The following is an 18,335-nucleotide window of genomic DNA, read 5'->3' as shown; positions in this document are numbered from 1 at the left end:
TTGAGGATCTTCTCTAGGGATATTATCGTAAGTGAATTTAAAATGTTAGCTTGTGAAAAAGTACCAAACTCTTCTGTACTTTATTAGATCAGGAGCTTTACTCTATTTACCAACAAGATTGATGGAAATCCAAGATAAAGGTATTCTTTCTATGGTTAACAATATTTTATTAAGACAGCCTGTATTTAGAAGATGGGATCATTTCATCTGAAATCTTACTTCTATAGACTAGAAAAGGAGCAAAATATACAGGTGGGAGAGAGGGGCACAAAAAAAAAAAAAAATAGAACAAACCAATGCAAGATTTAAGGGGTGCGATTCAAGTGTAGTAATCATAGCTGAGGTTAATTATGACTAGTGTGGCAATAGCTCATATGGTGAAGATCATCTTTCCTGGTTGTTTCTATCAGCAGAGGACTGTCAGCACCTGGGCCCGGGGCAGAGATCTTACATCACTGCTCATAGATGGGCTGAGGGGGAAGGACATTGTTTTCTATCTGTACTGGATGGTAGGAACTCTGGCTTTGTTCACTTTCTTCTTTATGGGATGTCTTCTCTTAGATACTGACAATTCTGAGAACTCAGAAAGCCAGACCCCCTCAGCAACAAATACCTGCACCAAATGTCTGATGAGAAGAAGCTGGCAAGTAGCAAAGTTCCCTTACTCCCAAGACAGATTCTCAAATAGCTAATAATTCCCATCCATGACAAGAATACATGTGTATTCCAGTCTCCAAATAATCCTGTTACCAAATATGTTATTTTTGGGGGGTGACTGGAATGTATAGATATTCACGCATAAATAAGGTCATCCACTCTGAAAGCATCTACATAGCCCTGATTTTTCAGAAGTACTGCACACCCTTAACATCAGTTGAAAGCAACCAGAGGCATGGCTTCCAGCACTTCTGGGCATAGAGGTGCACCATTACAAGGAGAATCTCAAGGACTTGATGTGGCCAAATCCTGAGATAAAGCAGAGGAATGTTTTCAGGAATAGTTTGAATTTAGGCTAATCTAAAGTTATATGCACATCTAACCTACTTGTTATTCAGAACAAAGAAGTGTACTGTACACACACAGTTTAGTGAAAAAGCAAACAGTCAGTTTTATTTTGAAGGTTAAGTAATGTGTGGGAAGTTTCACTTCACATACTAGGTCAAAAGTATGTGCCAATTTATTTGACACAGAAAATGAGTGGTGCTTTTGCTCCCTCCCCTGTTCACTTAGATAAAATACAATAAAGGAAGGAAGGAAAGACTCTGAAAATGAAGGCAACATTAACTCATTTAATGACAAAAGAGAGTTTCTAGAACATAGATGTTTAAAATAAACATGAAAAAATCAGGAGACATACTTTAAAAAACAAACAAAACAAAACTGCACCAATCCTATCCCTGAACACGTTAGCTACTGACAAAGTTTAGAACAAAAATCCTTTTAAGCAGGTGTAGAGTCTTATGAACCTATTTGCATAAGAAGTGACCCAAGTGGAAAGAATCAATGAAATGTAAATGAAGTAATGTTTTCAAGGTAACAATCATCTAAAGCATGATGATGCATTCTTAATAGAAACTAATAAAAGCCAAATGCAATGCAAAGACAACTTCAGGCATTATTAATTATATGGACGCTTTAGAAAAAGAAATGAGGATATGTAAACTAGAAAAAAAGAAAAAAAAATGCCAGAAAAAAAGGCTTGGTGACTGAATTATCAACTTTCAGTCAGACTCCTCAAAAAGATGTCCTGCTGAGGTAACCATCTCCAGGGAAAACCCAGTGAGGACAAGCACCTTCCAGGAAAACACAAGGATCTCTCCTGAGAAAACGTCACTTCACAGCTTCAGGCAACCGAGAAGCTGACTGACAGGCTTGTAGGTAAGAATCGCATTGTGAATGAAAAGTCTAGTAATTCTTTTGTCTATCAATAATACTGAAACCCCTTATGTAGAGAAAGAGCATTCCTAGCTTAGATGACAGAAACAACAGAAATGCAGCTTGGAGGTTACTTTGGCCACAGAACAGTTGAATGCAAATTCAGTGGACAAATAAGCAATGAAAAATTTAATCAGCTTCTACCTGAAGAGTTTCTTCTGGTGACTTTTATAATACTTCTTTTATAAAACACCACCATAGAACATTACTTTGTATAAGTGCCTTCTCATAAAAAGAAGGGCTTGGATAATAATAAGAGCTCTCATTTTAAATAAAAGCTTTACTCCGTTCTGGACTACTCACAATTAAGTGCTGGCAATCTCTAGGTTTATTTTCATAATACTGAAGCTTCCTATGCACATGCTTAACATCATTTCCTTAAGTGTTTGCAGGAAGAACCCAAGCACCCTGAGGAGGAAAAAGTCAGTATTTAAGTGTAGAACATGATTTTTTTTGTATTATAATTTTTTAAATTATAGATGGCATCACGTCTGGGACATGAGAGAAGTTATATTAATAACTTTTAATTACAGTTTCAATGGTATTTTAACTTCCAATAGTAGACAAGGCACTTGAGTGTTAAAAAACAAACAAACAACATTTTAAAACTGATTATCTTGCAGGCCCATTAGGAAAAAAAACACCAAAAAACCCCCAAACAGTAGAACAGGTGGCAGGATAAGTAAATACACTTCAAAGCCAGGCACCCTGTCACACATTAGGAGTTAACTGTTCTTTTATACATCCCAGATGAGCTTGCAGCTTGCTTTCTGTATACTTCCTGGTTGGTTTCCTCCTTTAATCAGAATGATGTTAAAAATTTGGCTTAAATTTCCTAAGGTTGGAAGTTGACTCAAAAGATTGAATATGCTATAAAAGCTAAACAGTAGTTAAAGAGGAAAAGGTAGATATTATTTTGTTAATGCCTGGATCTATATATTAAAGAGCAATGAAAGTCTCCCAAGGGCCCTGCACCAAAATAAATAAGATGCAAATACACTGCTGTCTCCTCATAATTACAAGTGGGAGAAAACAGATACAGGTCCCCCAAGTCTACGTGCTTATGCCTTCCCCAAAGAAAAAAAGCATGATGGGTTTTACGCAGACCAAAGAGAAGGAAAAAAGTCCAAATTCATGTGTTCTGCCCGAGAGCAGTCTGCCAACCTCACTTTCATTTAAAGTGAAGGTGTTTCAGGTCTGGTTACAGAGCAAGAGATAATCTCTCAAACAAAGGTTCAAAGCCAGTTTAGAGGTTTTGTAAGATAACATTCATACTTTAAGAGCCACTGGAAAACAGGCAGACTACATGAATCATAGACTGCTAATAAATGTTTAAAGCAAGAGAATTTAAGTAAATCACACTCTGCTCTAGCTTCGTTGTGTTGATCTATGCTGTAGCTCTACAGTGCAGTGGTCCAATATAATGGTATATTAATAATGCTAGCAAGGTTTTCATCTGAAAACAATTGTTACAACTTACTGGCTCAACGCAGATATTCATCTTAGTTATTGGTGCTACATGGCCAGATAATAGCAGCTGGCAACCCAGAAGTACCAACAATTGCTAGCTTTAGGAAACTCAGAGCACACACAAATAGCCATGTTGCACCAATTATAGAAGACTGGGTCATTGCTTTGTTTCAGTTGCTTCTGCTATAGTGGGGTGAGCAAAATACAGCCCATGAGCCGATCTGGCCCACCAAGAGATTTTTATCCAGCCCACAGAAAGTAACTTGGTCTTACCTGGTATCACACAGTATGGCAATACATTATACAGCATACAATGAGTACATGGGAACTTGGGAAGGTCTGTTGAGGACACCCCAATGAAGTCTTTTTTTAACCCTGGATATGCCCTGGTGTGCATACAGATATGCACACTTCATTGCCCATGTTCATTATGGCATTATGATATTCTGCCTAAAATTAACTTTAACAACTGTTAAATAATATAAAACTAAATACAAGGAGTAACTAAACCTGAGTACCAGTGTGCTGGTAATTTTCCATTAGTTATTTGTCTTAAAAGTGCCTCACCCTGGTGTTATAAATATTGATCAGATGAAGCCTGATCGAAATCCTTCAGCCCTCTGACCTCTCGGCTCATTGACTTGTCACTGAAATGGCAGAAGCATGAGATGTGTGGGTCCATCAGTTTTCTGATATAACAAGAAGCTTAAATGATTAACAGTTGTGAAAAACTTCATTGAAACAGATGAGCTGTAGCAAAAATAAGCAGTGAACTAACTTTGAGAAATAGTCGCTCATTACCTGGTTTTTGTATCTGTATTATTGATTGGTTCACATATTAGTCACACCTAGACAAGCACATTTTTACACAAGTAAATGGACTACAGAAATTAATAAAAGGACTCCATCAGTGAGAGTGATCAGTTATTTTAGAAGAAGCACAGAACATCCTAAAGAATATTCTTAAGAAATTGGTTCTCCTCTTCATAAAGCTGCAGATGCCCCCCTTCCAAAATCTGTGTCAAGTTACAGTACTTATGTAACATTGAAGCAAATGTTTAGAATAGGACTTAGCTCTCAAACAGGAGTTCAGAAATACCTCGATTGAATATTTCCCCATCAGGAAATATTGAAATAAAAGTATTCATCTAAGGTGCAAAAAGGTTTTAGAATTTTTAATATGCTTCAGGAAGTAGTAGGCCCATAGAAATTTCAGCTGGAAGGCTATCTGTGTTTTTACAGAGAGGAAGTAATTTCTCCTACAAGGGATGTACTCTTCCCCACCTTTTCTCCCCACCGCCCCTTCTCTCCCTAGCTTATGTATGCACAAAGAAAAATCTCAGTTGAACAAAGATGCATTTGAGTATCTTGCTCTTTATTTTTTATGTTCTATTTGAAGGTGACATACAGAATGTTATGGGCTATTCTACAGTGTCAGAGAATCCCTTGGCCTACAAGAATTTATGAGAGCAATGTTATATGTCTAATTAATCCTACTGAAATGAATAGGCTAGCTACTTAAAAAGTTAAGCCTATGATAAGCATGTGCTAGACTGGTCCCTAAAACCCTGCTCAAGCTAGGACTAAGTCAGCTTTGCTCAATTGTGTTCAGTCATCCAGAACCTTAAAACCAGTTGTTGCAAACTACACAAGAGAAAATAGGGATGAGGTAAATAGTGCTGTTAAACATGAAAATGTATTCTTGCTATTAGATACAGAGGTATCCTAAAGCAGAGTTGTTTAGAACAAAGGTATAAATAAATGCAATCCCCAATCCAAACAGAATCTAAATGAAATAGTTAAAACCAGAACATAAGCAATGACTTTCTTTGACAGCGTCATAATTGGAAAGTTAAATTAATTATAGTAACTTTGTGAAATTGATTGGTACAAAATGTGTGGCTCTTAAATACCTTCATTTTGCATTTTTCCCCACTTCTTTGCATTTAAATTAGATCCTTCTAAAGTAATTTCTCATGAGCCTGGCATAGGGTAGGACAACTTTAGGCAAATCAAATCTGTATTAAGGGAAGAATATAACTAAACTAGTCTCATGGATATCACATGCTGGCATCAACTTAGATTGTAGTTTCTAGGTCTGCCCAAGTTCATTGCGCATATCTACTATTCCACTAAACTGCTGGGTTAATCCATGTCATCTATACCCTTATATATTGGCTTTGAAACCCAGGGAAACTTTTATAATCTTGAACTCTCCTCTGCCTGAAGAAGGGTGTTTGGACCTGAAAGCTTGCAAAGAAAGATTTTTTTTTTTTGTTGCTACTAATTAGCTGGTCTAATAAAATATATCACCTCTAGTACAAGAGTTTTGTATGCATCTATACCCTTAGATATTTTTGAGTCTTAGGGCATTTGTACACAAGCTATAAGTGCAGTACCAGGTGCCTTTAAAAGCACCCAGCGCTGCAGCATATGCATTTGTATAAATGGCAAAATGTGCAGCAGGGCTGAGAAAATGGAAGCAGCACACTTTTGGACTAAAACACATCAAAAGTGCTATTATTTTCTCAGTACTGATGTGCATTTTGCCATTTATACAAATCAGCTTGCATGTGAAGCAGACTCGATTAGTTGGTCTGTTCCAATGTGCCAGACCTCTGGTGCATCAAAGCAGACAAATGTATGTTTCATAGTTGGTATTGTCGGAAGGGACCTGAGCAGGTCATCAAGTCTGACCCCCTGCCATGGCAGGAAAAAGTACTGGGGTCAAACGACCCCAGCAAGGTGTTCGTCTAACCTCCTCTTAAAGACCCAACCTCCTCTTAAAGACCCTTAAATTATGTGAATGCCCTTAAATTATTGAATAGAAAGTAAACAACAGAGGACTAAGCTATTTAAAATATTCACTGCAAATAGCTTTAAGTTAGCTTTTTTTGTTATTCAGAAGACAAGGAAGAGTTGCAGCTTACAGACTGGCTAGGGACAGACATTACACATAAACTGATTTAAGTGATCAGAAACTGTTTTAAACCTATAACAGAACAGACATTCAGTACACATAAATCAGTTTGAAAATGGCTGAAACTGGTTTGAGATAAACCTGGCTAACTGTAGTATCAAACTTAACTGATTTGGCTCGAATCGCTTTCTGCAATGTCTGTCCCAGGCCCCTTGATTATTTAAGGTAAATCAGACTCCCCCAACATCCCACCATGCTCGCTGGGTTGGGCAGAGCTCTGCTCTCTGCTCCAGTGAGCTGGGCTGCCCCCTCCCTTCTGCTCTCTAGCTGGAGCAGGGGCAGGGTGGCCAGATGCTGGCCTGCCATGGGCCCTGAGGCAAATTCCTCCCTCCATCCCCTCTCCCCCTCCCCCACCACCACTCCCACACTGGCAAACCCTGGGGACTGCGGGTGCTGGTTGCCAGCCCCAGCCGCACCTCCATGCCTTGCCTGTAGCCAGGCAGGGACAGAGTTAATTCCTCCCTCTTTCCCCCAGAACTCCCAGGGTTTTGACTGCTGTATCTGAGGCTTGGGAGGGGATTACTTCCACAGTGTGTCCTGGCAGGGAGGAGAAGAGAGGCAAGCTAGTCCCCTGTGTGCAGAGCCAAGCCCTGTACCTGTGAGCCCAGAGCTAAGACCTGCAGGACCAGACTGAGAGGTGGGAAGTGTTGGCAAAGTTGCAGACAGCTTCACCAAAGAATGCAGAGAGCTACATACCTAAACAAAGCTTTTCTGAATGCCTGACTGTAACTCTGCCCTCAGGATTAGTAAGACTTATGCAAGGCTTTCTCTTGTCTTCCTGCTTTACATTTTAAGTTAGACTAAGTTGTGTACGCTGTGTTTTACTGGGCTGTATCTTGGCTTAGGTGAAGATTTTTGGTAGTTCCCTGTTGTGTGCTTCACAAATTGCTGTGTTTGATACATGCTGGCTTCAGGGAAAGGACTGTTTCCCCATCCCCACTCCTCAGTCTGGCAGCAGCTGCCTCCCCTCCCCACCACCCCAGCTGGTGGCTGGCATCCCATGCATTCTGCTACCCCAGCTGGTGCCTGGCCATGCCCCCTCTCCTCTAGCAGGGTGGGGTGAGAGTCTTGGAGCGTGTCTCTCTTCCTTCCCTTTGGCAGTGGCTGCCAGGCACGCTCTAGTGCCCCTGGCTTCTGGCTTGAGCCACTGCAGACGTGACTGCATTTCCTGGTTTAACAGAGAATGTCTGCCTAGTTATTAATCAGTTTAAGCTGCACAGCTTAAACTAACCTGCAAAGAGTAAATCAATTCAGGCTTGGGCTTTTGGAATGTCTGTCCTTAGCCAGTAAGTCAATCAGAGACATATAACACAAGTTTTTGTGAGTCTGAGCTCACTTCAGATGCAGTCACAGCATCTGATAAAGTGAGTTCTGGCTCACAGCCTTATGCAATACATCACTGATTTGTTTCAGTCTACCCTGCCTTCTATCTGACTTCAAACCAACATGGCTAACTACCTCTTTCTTTTTTTGTTATTGGCATGTATAAACTGTCCAAGAACAGATCAGGACTGTTTGCCTGTTTGTTGTTTACAATTATTTTCCATTGAGTTCTTACAAACACATTTGAAAGCTCTGGGTATGTCCCAGCAATAATCTAATATTGTTGTTATTAGTATCAGCAGAAGTATTTTGCAGTGTTGCAAATTTAGAATAACCTGTTTGCTTTCTTCAATCACTCACTCCATAGAGTTTCGTTCCCTGACTGAATATCCAAGCTTAATAACAGGCGGATTTTTTTGAAGGTACTGAAGCACACAAAGTAGGTGGAAACATTTTAGGAGACACAGCAGAATAGAAAATAAATGATGAATTTTGTCTCTTAGCTTTAAGGGTAGTGAAACAATGACACAAGTACATTTAGGAACAGACTGTTTAAAAAAAAAAAAAAAAAAAAAAAGCAAAAAACCGACGAACCCACAAGACAAGTCTCCCTTCTATTTTATCTTGGATTTTTGTTTTTCTGATTGAAGGTAAAATAATCCCTTGTGGATTTCCCCTAAAAGTATTCATTTACAACACTAGTTTTTGTTTAAGAGATGCACATTAGCAAGCCAGAAATACTCGGTACACTTCTTAGCCAGATACAGTATTTTTGCCTCTTAATTTCTCAGCTTAAGTATCATATTTTCAACTCAATAAATTGACAATGACCCAAAAGGGGGAATCTGAAGATTGAGGTGTGACTACCTGCTAAAATAGGAAAGGTATCTAGTTAGCACATGGTATTTTGTTGTTTCACTCCTGACAATGGTTTTGTTTGGATTGTTTGCTTTGTTTCTTAGTTTGTTTGTTTTTTAATTTGACAAACACCACTATACTCCATCATTTACTTTGCCTTTTTTGAAAGTGTGTGTGGGGGGGGGGGAAGGGGGGGGATAGAGGGGTCCCAGATGAGTGGAGAAGGGCAAATACAGTGTCCATCTTTTAAAAAGGGAGTGGGAAGAACTTTAAGGGACTTATAGACCACTGAGTTTGATCTTGTTACCTGAAAAGAATAGGGGTCACTTAATTAAGCAGTCTATTTATAAGCATCTAAAAGATGATAAACTGATGGGAATTGCCAACATAGACTTTTCAAGGGCAAGTCATGTTTGACCAACTTGGACTCTTTCTGTGATGAAGTGACAGACTCTGTGGATGTGGGGAGAGCAGTAGATGCATTTAGCAGGGCTTTCAAAATTGTCCCCCATGATAGTCTCATCAGTAAGCTGAAAAGGAACAGTCTAGATGGAAGTACTGTAAAATGGAAGTGTAACTTGCTCTCAGAATAGTCAACCATTTAATGTCTAATTGGAAGGAAGTAACAAGTGGCATTCCTGAGATGGCTCTCCCAGGTTTGATTCTGTTTAATGCATTCACTAGTGACTTAAAAGGTCGAGTTGTGTGTATAGTTAGCTAGTCTTAAAATGAGAATATACATGTCAAGTTTCAGATGCTTTAGAGGATAGGATTAGAATTCAGCATGACCTTGATGAACTGGGAAAAGTTGTTTGCAATGAATGGAATGGAATTCAATAAGGGCAAGTACAAAGTCTGCTGGTGAAGTAGTGTCCATTTTTGAGTACCACACTTAAAGACAGACAAGGTTCTTTGGGTGAATTTGATATCTTTTATTAGACCTACCCAAATGGTTGGAGAATAGTTATTAAGCAAGCTTTCAGGTTCAAAAACCCTTCGTCAGGCTAAGGATGCTGCAGCAGTTGCTGCGTGCTCTTCCTGGATGGAATGAAAAGTAAACAAGCCAGGGGCTGGGCTGGGCTGGGGAGTCAGTTGCCAGGCAGATTGTAATGTATCAAAAATCCAATGTCTATGTTTAGTCCCTGATCTCTAGTATACAGCAGGTTGATGAAATGGAAATGGAAACCGTACAACATGAAAAAGAAAGAAGCCAGACTCAACAGTGACATATATTTTCTAAGCCTTTGCAAGAAACACAACTTCATTCCCCGAGGACTAAACATCTACAATCCCCTGACTACTATACACAACTCCAAGTATGCTCCACAGCTATGCAGAAGAACTTCAGAGAAAGTTAGAAATCATCTACTTCACCTACTGTACTCCAAAAGAGACCAACTCAGGAAGGAAATCGTCATACACTACAACAACTTAAAAGATAGAAATCCATGCATGTTCCCTGACAATATACAGCAGATACAAAGAGACTACGAAAAACTTTCTACAGCATTCATCCTACATAAAAAGAAGAAATGGGACAAATTACTCCAAGAACAAGCTCCCCAGCCACAAAACAACCATCAGAGGAACAACACCAACACCTTACGACCTTCCAACCTCAGACTTGATGAAACTGCAAGCAGCAACCAACCCACAAATATTATCAATCTCTCCACACACAGGCTTACCAAAACTGAAAAATCTGTCCTTTCTAAAGGCCTAAATTCCTGTCCAGAAAAATACCCTAATAAAATACTTCAATGTGGAGAACTAGAAGAATTCTTCTGACGCCTGCGCCTCAAAGAATATTTCCACGACCAAACTGAACCCACTCCAACAACAACTCATCCTCTGACAACAATCAAGAAAAGATCAATGCCAAAAAACCCCAAAAAACCCATCAGATTGGACACCTCGCAGTGGACGAAACCTTAACCTTGACCGCTACATTGACTACTTCAGGGAAAGAATGAACAATGAAATAATCAGCAACACACGCCACCACAACAACCTCTCTCTACCAGAGAAAAAGGCCATAGAATCTCTAAGATCTAACCACCAAATAGCAATAAATCCAGCAGGTAAAGGAGGAGCCATAGTCATCCTAAACCATGAGGATTACATAAAGGAAGCCAACAGACAGCTCTCTGACACCACCTACTACAAAGAACTACAAGAAGATCCTACTCCCCTTTTCACCAAAAAACTCAACAATACCATCAAATCATTTCCACCGAGATTACAAGAAAAACTACAGACCTTGATCCCCCCACTACCTAACCCAGGGACTTTACATGCTCCCTAAAATCCACAAACAAGGGAACCCTGGCAGACCTATCATATCCAACTGTGGGACCCTAACTGAAGAAATATCAGGTTTTGTTGAATCCATCCTAAAACCGCTTGTCTCCCACAGAGCAAGTTTTGTCCAAGACACTACAGACTTGCTACGGAAGCTTAAAAACATAGACCACCTTCCCAGCAACACACTCCTAGCCACCATGGACGTTACCAGCCTATATACCAACATCCCACACCAGGATGGCATCCACGCCTGCCTTACATATCTACAGGAACAAGATTATAACCCAGAATACAGACCCAAAGATATCACTGAGCTTATACACTTCACCCTCACACACAACAGTTTCACTTTTAATAAATCAACACTTCCTCCAGATGATGGGAACAGCTATGGGCACTAAAATGGCCCCACAGTATGCCAACCTTTTTATAAGCCACTTGGAAGAAGACTTCCTCAAGAACTGCACCATCAAGCCCTTGCTGTACTTACGATATATTGATGACATCTTCATCATTTGGAGTGAGAACCTGCAATCTCTGATTGAGTTCCACCAGAAATTCAACAGTCACCATCCCTCCATCCGACTTTCTTTAGAATACTCCAGCACCAACATCCCCTTTTTAGACACAATGATCAGTATCCAGAAGGGTAAAATACAGACTATAGTATATAAGAAACCCACAGACCAACATACATATCTGCACAGAACCAGCAATCACCCGAAACACACCAAAAAAGCTGTGATATACAGCCAAGCCCTCAGATACCACCGCATCTGTACCGAAGAGAACACCCGGGATTGCCACCTCACCAATCTTAAAAAGGCTTTCACCCAGCAAGGACACTCCTCCAGAGAGGTAGATCGCACATTTGAAAGAGCCACCTGGATACCACGTGAAGAACTGCTGCAGTACAGAAGAAAAAACACCCACAAATCGCACACCGTTGGTTATGACCTATCACCCATCCCTTGAACCTGTACGGAAAATCCTCAAAAAATTGCAACCCACATTAGAAAAAGACCCTATTCTTAAAAAAAAATCTTCCCAGAGCCACCCATCCTAGCCTTCAGACAAGCACCAAACCTCACCAACCTCATCACCAGAAGCAAACTCCCTCAAGCCCAGAACACACCAAAAGGATCCAGACCGTGCCATGACAAGAAATGCAAAACCTGCCCCCACATCACCACCTCCACTATTACTACACCCCACAACAGAGCCATCAGCATCCCAGGATCTTACAGCTGCACCTCCAGGAATGTAGTATACCTCATTCAATGCACCAAATGCCCTGATGGAAGATATGTAGGAGAGACCAGACAACAACTGCGCATCAGAATGAACGCACACCGGAAATCCATCAAAGACAGAAACACCCAATTACCGGTGGGGGCACATTTCTCACAGGAGGGCCACTCTCTCTCCAATCTCTCAGTCCTGATCCTCAAGGGAAATTTACACAACACATCCCAGAGACGAGCCTATGAGCTCCATTTCATCAACCTGCTGGATACTAGAGATCAGGGACTAAACATTGTAATGTATCAAAAATCCAATGTCTATCTGCCTGGCAACTGACTCCCCAGCCCAGCCCAGCCCCTGGCTTGTTTACTTTTCATTCCATCCAGGAAGAGCACGCAGCAACTGCTGCAGCGTCCTTAGCCTGACGAAGAGTTTTTGAACCTGAAAGCTTGCTTAATAACTATTCTCCAACCATTTGGGTAGGTCTAATAAAAGATATCAAATTCACCCAAGGAACCTTGTCTGCCTATATCCTTAGACCAACACGGCTACAACCTAAACCCCTGCAACACTTAAAGACAGACATGCACCAATTGGAAGGAGTCCAACAGAAAGCAACACAAGTGAGAGAGGTCTAGGAAGAGTGACTTATGAGAAGAGGTAAGCAAATTCCCTTCTCTGCCTTGTCTTCTCCAAACAAAACAAACCTAGATTGCTAAGTGTTCAAATACCTGAAGGGTGTTAGAAAGAGGATAGCAAGAGACTATTTTTCACGGTCACAGGCAAAAAAAGACAAGTAAGAAGTTTTAAGTTTCAACAAAGGAAGTTTAGGTTGGCATAACAGGACCCTCCTCTGAAGATACCTGGTGTGTTCCCCTGGCACTCGCACTAATCCTGTTCCTCACTTAAGGTATTGCTTTATCTCTACCTGCCACACCTTGATGCTAAATTACTATAGATTTTGAAAGCTACCCTTGGAATACTATAGTAGGCCTTCAGGTGCTTTACAATGCATCCAGCAAGGCAAGTGCTCCTTTGTTTGACTCAAAGTTTCAGCCCTGTTCTTTTGGAAAGGTATAGTTCTTCCAGCTTGGAAGCTCTCAAGCCCTCTTTGCACATAGTGGGCTTATAGGGTTACTACCCTCAATAGATCCTTTCCCTTTCTAGCTGCACTTTATCTGCATATCTCTAGCCTCCTTCACTCACAGTTACTTTACAGAACTAGTTACACCAGAAAATCCAACAGTCACTGGCACACTCACTGAGGTGTTCTGTAAAGCAGCCTCCCTATCCCCTTTCTGTCATTTTTATAACTCAAATACAAAGAAAAACCATTAATGTTTACTGAAAACAGCTCAGCCCCTATAAACATCCTTACTACAGAAAACCCCAGCCCCTATAATTTGGCTCTTACAGCTGCCTAGAATACCATTAGCATGTAGAGTCTTTAATCAGTAATTACCTCACTGAAATACTCCTTCACAGGGTCAGAATGATCACTGTAATCCAAAAGCTAGGTTTATGTACCCAGGATTATACTGCTCTACTTCTTCTGGTCACATGACATCTAGTTCTCTCAACCAGACAAAGGAGTTTCTTATTGGCCTCATCAGTAGCTTCACAGCTTTACAGCCTACCTCCCTGCAGGAGGCTTACAACTCTGCAGTCTACTTCTCTGTAAGTTGTTCTCTGCACTATCCTGCAGTTAACTTGGCTCTGCTGCTTGGTCCTACTCATTAGCAAGTATTACAAAGGGTCCTTGTTCTAACTGGATATTATGGGGAACTTAATTTAAATGTGTTCATAAAAGATTCTAAATTAACAGTTGTCTTGAGTGGTTTAGACAGGGATGTTCCAGTCTGGAATAGGTAGTCAGACTAGATGACCTCCTGAGATGCTTCCTAGCCTTATATTTCTATGATTCTATGGGGAAAAAGAAATTAGGAAACCAAATTCTCTTAAATACAGCCATAAGGAACTATGCCATATATTGGGATCATCATCAGGATTTAAAGTCATGTTCCAGGTGATATGACTTCAAGGGATAACTTGTCTTCTGCAGTTCAGCAATAGAAGTGGGATATAAAGTCCAAGGGATTATATAACTATTTACTGTATGTTGGAAATCAGGCATTCTAGGACCTATTTGTAGGTCTGGTAATGAAGAGATTAGAATAGTAATTAAACAGGAAAGAAATCCACACAGACTTGTCACATTCTTTCTGATTGGTTGAGAGTCTGCCATATTACAGAGGATTTTAGTCTCTGCTCTTTCTGAAGCAACCTTGAGGGCCCTCAATATTTAAAAAAAAAAAAAAAAAAAGCTGAATAAGGATCATACTCCTTCCCTTGGACTAAGTAGGTACCTGATAGAAATAGCAATTAAGAATGTAACACTTGAACTGCTGTACTTAGGGCAGTGCATTTGCTTTTAGGCTACACTATTTGGATGGTTATTTTCTTCCCAAGTGTTGCAGGCATTTTCTAACCTTCATGCTTCATTGGAAGGAGCCTCTTGCATCCATCCAAACATTGAATGCTTTGCAAAATCCAGTGTGTCTGAGAGCTCTGAGTGGCTGCAGCCATTTGAGAATGGCACAACATCTATTGTCTCTTTGAGCCCTGAAAGAACAAACTATAGGTGCGTAAAAGAATAAATAAAATTAATAAAATCCTAAAATCTGAGGCCTCATTTTGCTCTGGGGGTTTTTATAGGGCTACCTTCTGACTTCTGTGCAACTATTATTTATTTTTACAAGCATGAATTCAGAATCAGACACAGGTGAATAGCCAAGCCATATAATTCATAATAAAGTAATATGGAAGTTTCTCATTTTCAGTCTTAAAATGAAATTTTCTGCAGGCATGCTCAAGGCATTACTACTTTAGACTTTTCTAATATTCATCTTAACAGCTCTAGAAGTTTCCCCTGTCAAACTGGTTTCTAAAGCATGTCCAAAGATTTACACTAAGGGAAAAAAATAAAGTGATTTAAATCTTCACTTTTGTAAATGGAGGTTTCAAATGTAACTGTTCTTTTCTAACAACTTTGCCTTTGTACCTCTTCAAAATAAAGTTATGCAGAGTAAAGTCTTTTCAGAATGCAGGTGTAAAACAAAGAACTGTTTAAATTCCTTTATTTTCCTCCTTTTTCTCTGTCAATGGTGACAGCATAGTTGAACTTGGGGTACATTTACAAAAGTGATTTAAAAAAGAAATACAGTTCTTTTTAGTTTTATTCACATCCACAGTTGTTTATAATGATGAAGTATAAAAACAGTGCCTATTCATTCCATCCAAGAAGAGCACACACCAATTGTAGGGACTTCCTCAGTCTGACAAAGGGTTTTTAAGTTTGTCTAATAAAAGATATCAATTTCACCCAAAGCACCTTGTCTACATTAGTATAATAGACTTCAGATTTAGCACAGCTGTGCCAAAAAGAGTACTTGACAAAGTAAAACTTCCTGTGCAAAGTATATAGCAACTAGTGAAAACTAAAATATAAGAATAGGTCTTTCTGAAATCCTTGGATAAAAGCAATGAGTTCTATTCATGATAATTTTGATCTGAAGTAGTGCTACTCAAAGATTCAAAGTAAGGGGGTAGGCGGTCTGAGTCCTAACGCACATGCTTGACAGCTGCAAGGTCATAAGTTTGAGGCTGTAGCAGAAGCATAAGTGGTGTGACTTATCAGATTCTAATGAACCTGCAATTTCTGCTAAATACCAAGGACACAAAAAAGGAAGAAATATTATAGCTTCAGGTTTTAAGAACTCACTCAAAGAAATATCTTTATAGATGCCGATTGCAGTTGCAAATAATTTATTGCACGCTGTTCACTTGATTTATATATATTTATTTAGTTTATTCCAACAGATTTCAAAGATTTTAGTACATAATTCTTGATCTTCAGATCACATTGTAAGTATTTGCAAAACGACTAAAGTAGGTTAATCATATGAATCACATTTCTGGATTTTATGATTAAATGATTTAAAGTATATAAACAGGCAGCCTAACTGAGCCATAAATGTTATAATCAAACGTGGAACAGTTTGTCAATGCAGTTTCTTCTGGAGCCAATGCTTTTGTGTAGCTCTAGGAGCCCAGGGTTTAATGTTGCTGCTGACCTCCCACCCCCCATTGCCTATGGCCACTTTTTCTAGGCTGTTGAATTCAGGGGCGTGTGACGATTTACCCCCTTGAGTTCCAGAGTTATGCCAAAGCATCAGAAGTCACACTGACATGCCAGTTTGCTCAGAGACCTCACCGTACATGTGCCACCCAGGGAGGAAATGCAGTCACATCTGCCTGGATCCACTCCTATATGGCATATATTAGGAGTCAAGCAGTAGCCAGCTGGTCCTGACGGATAGTCAGGGCCAGTCTTCATGGGTGTGTGTAGATGAAGCGGGAGCCCTAAATTGAAGCAGTGGGTTATAAAAGCACTGCTTAAATTTAGGGTCAAATAAATTTCCGTGTCATGTACACCCATGTACTTACCTGTCTTTCTAGCAGTGAGGAGGGGAGGGCGAGCTGCTGGTGGGCGGATCCGTCCCTGGACTGCGGCAGGGTGGGAGTGGGGGCTGGTGCTTGGGGTGCACTGCAGCCGCAGAGGGAAGCAACAGACCCCCACACATTTCAGACAGGCAGGGCGAGGAGGTGGGAAGATCAGGCTCACTGCTTTTTTTTTTTTCCTTTTCTTGGGTGGATCCTGCCTTCCCAGGCTGCTGCCAGGCTGACTGCAGGGCTTTCTGCACAATCTCTGAGCCACACAGAGCCCAGTGCTTCACTCTGCAGCTGTAGGGGAAGCTGTGCCCCAAGTCATTTAAGGCACATTGCACTTCTGAATTTGCTATGGCAGCTGGAATTAATGCACAATATGCTACTGACAGAGGCAAATACCAACACCTTTAAAGCAGTGCAAAAGCATTTAAATGCACTTTAAAGTGTTGTGCACACATGCCCCTTATGTCATCTACACCTGGCCCATGTCACTCATATCTCTAGGCTGAGTTTGACCGGGCAGCTTTCACAGGATCCCTGGACATGTTTGAGGGGTAATGGATACTAGCCAGTGTTCTCTGCTCAGTGCCCCACTCAGAGTCCTTGTTATTAACCTGTAACTCTCACACCCACCCCTGTTTTCTTATTTGTTGTCTGTTGGAATATGTTGTTGTGCTTCTAGCATCCCCCCTGACTGGGAAGGGTTATAGTTCTCTTGGTGTGCCTTGGCCTACCCCACTTCATAGAACAATAGCTACATCTGACTATCTAAGAGGGCCTGGCTTAGGGTGGCCGTACATCCTGGTTTAATCAGGACATCCAGGATTCCATAGCCTGGTTCCAGCCAGTTCGTCAAAAAACCCTGGGGGCAGGGCCGGGTGGGGAGGTGGAGTGGCATGGCACTCCAGACAGGCAACGGGGCAAGCACCACTGCTCCTGTGCCAGAGCAAAGATGTGCCACATGTGGGTGGGGTGGCATCTGCTCCAGATCTGTGCACACGGTGGGGGCTGCACGCTGCCTACTTCAGGCTCATGCTCCTCACCCTGCTGCCCTCCCCCAGGGCCTCTGCACCTTGGCAGGTGATCCCAGCACTGCAGGGAACAGCAGAGCCATGCAGGAAGCTGCCTGTTGCTGCAAGTTCCATGCTGCCCACATCTCCTGCACACAACCCTGCACTGCCACCCCCACTGCAGCCACAAAGGCAGGTGATGCCTCGCCAGGGCAGTGCAGAGCTCACATCAGCAGGCAGCTTCCTGTGCAGCTTCACTGTCCTTTGCAGTACCGGCTCATGCATGCCAGGCTCTGGAGGCACCAGGGGAGGGCAGCAGGGCAGGAGCCCATAGTAGGCAGCAGGCAGCATGCAGCCCCTGCCCTGTACACAGATATGGGGGGCACAGGTCCCCTCTGCCCCTCAGGAATACGCACCACAGTGGGGAGCAACCCCCTCTCGCCCAAGCCTACACTAGTCAGGCAGCAGTGCAGAGCTCTGCTCCACTGCAGCAGCCATCACCTCCTGCCAGGGGCTGGGGGCTGTGAACGTGGGTCCCTGGCCCCATACCCCTGGTATCTGGGAGCCCCCTCCAGCAGGGCTGGGGGAACAGGAACTGTGGAGTGGGGCAAGGGACACCAGCAGGGCTGGGTGGTTGTGGGAGGGAGTGAGGGGCTCCAGCAGTACCAAGGGGGTTGGGGGGGGGGCATTAATTTTAAATC

The sequence above is a fragment of the Alligator mississippiensis genome, chromosome 5 (genome assembly GCF_030867095.1).
Source record: "Alligator mississippiensis isolate rAllMis1 chromosome 5, rAllMis1, whole genome shotgun sequence".
Lineage (NCBI taxonomy): Eukaryota > Metazoa > Chordata > Crocodylia > Alligatoridae > Alligator > Alligator mississippiensis.
The sequence above is the reverse complement of the archived record's forward strand: the minus strand, read 5'-3'. Positions refer to the sequence as shown.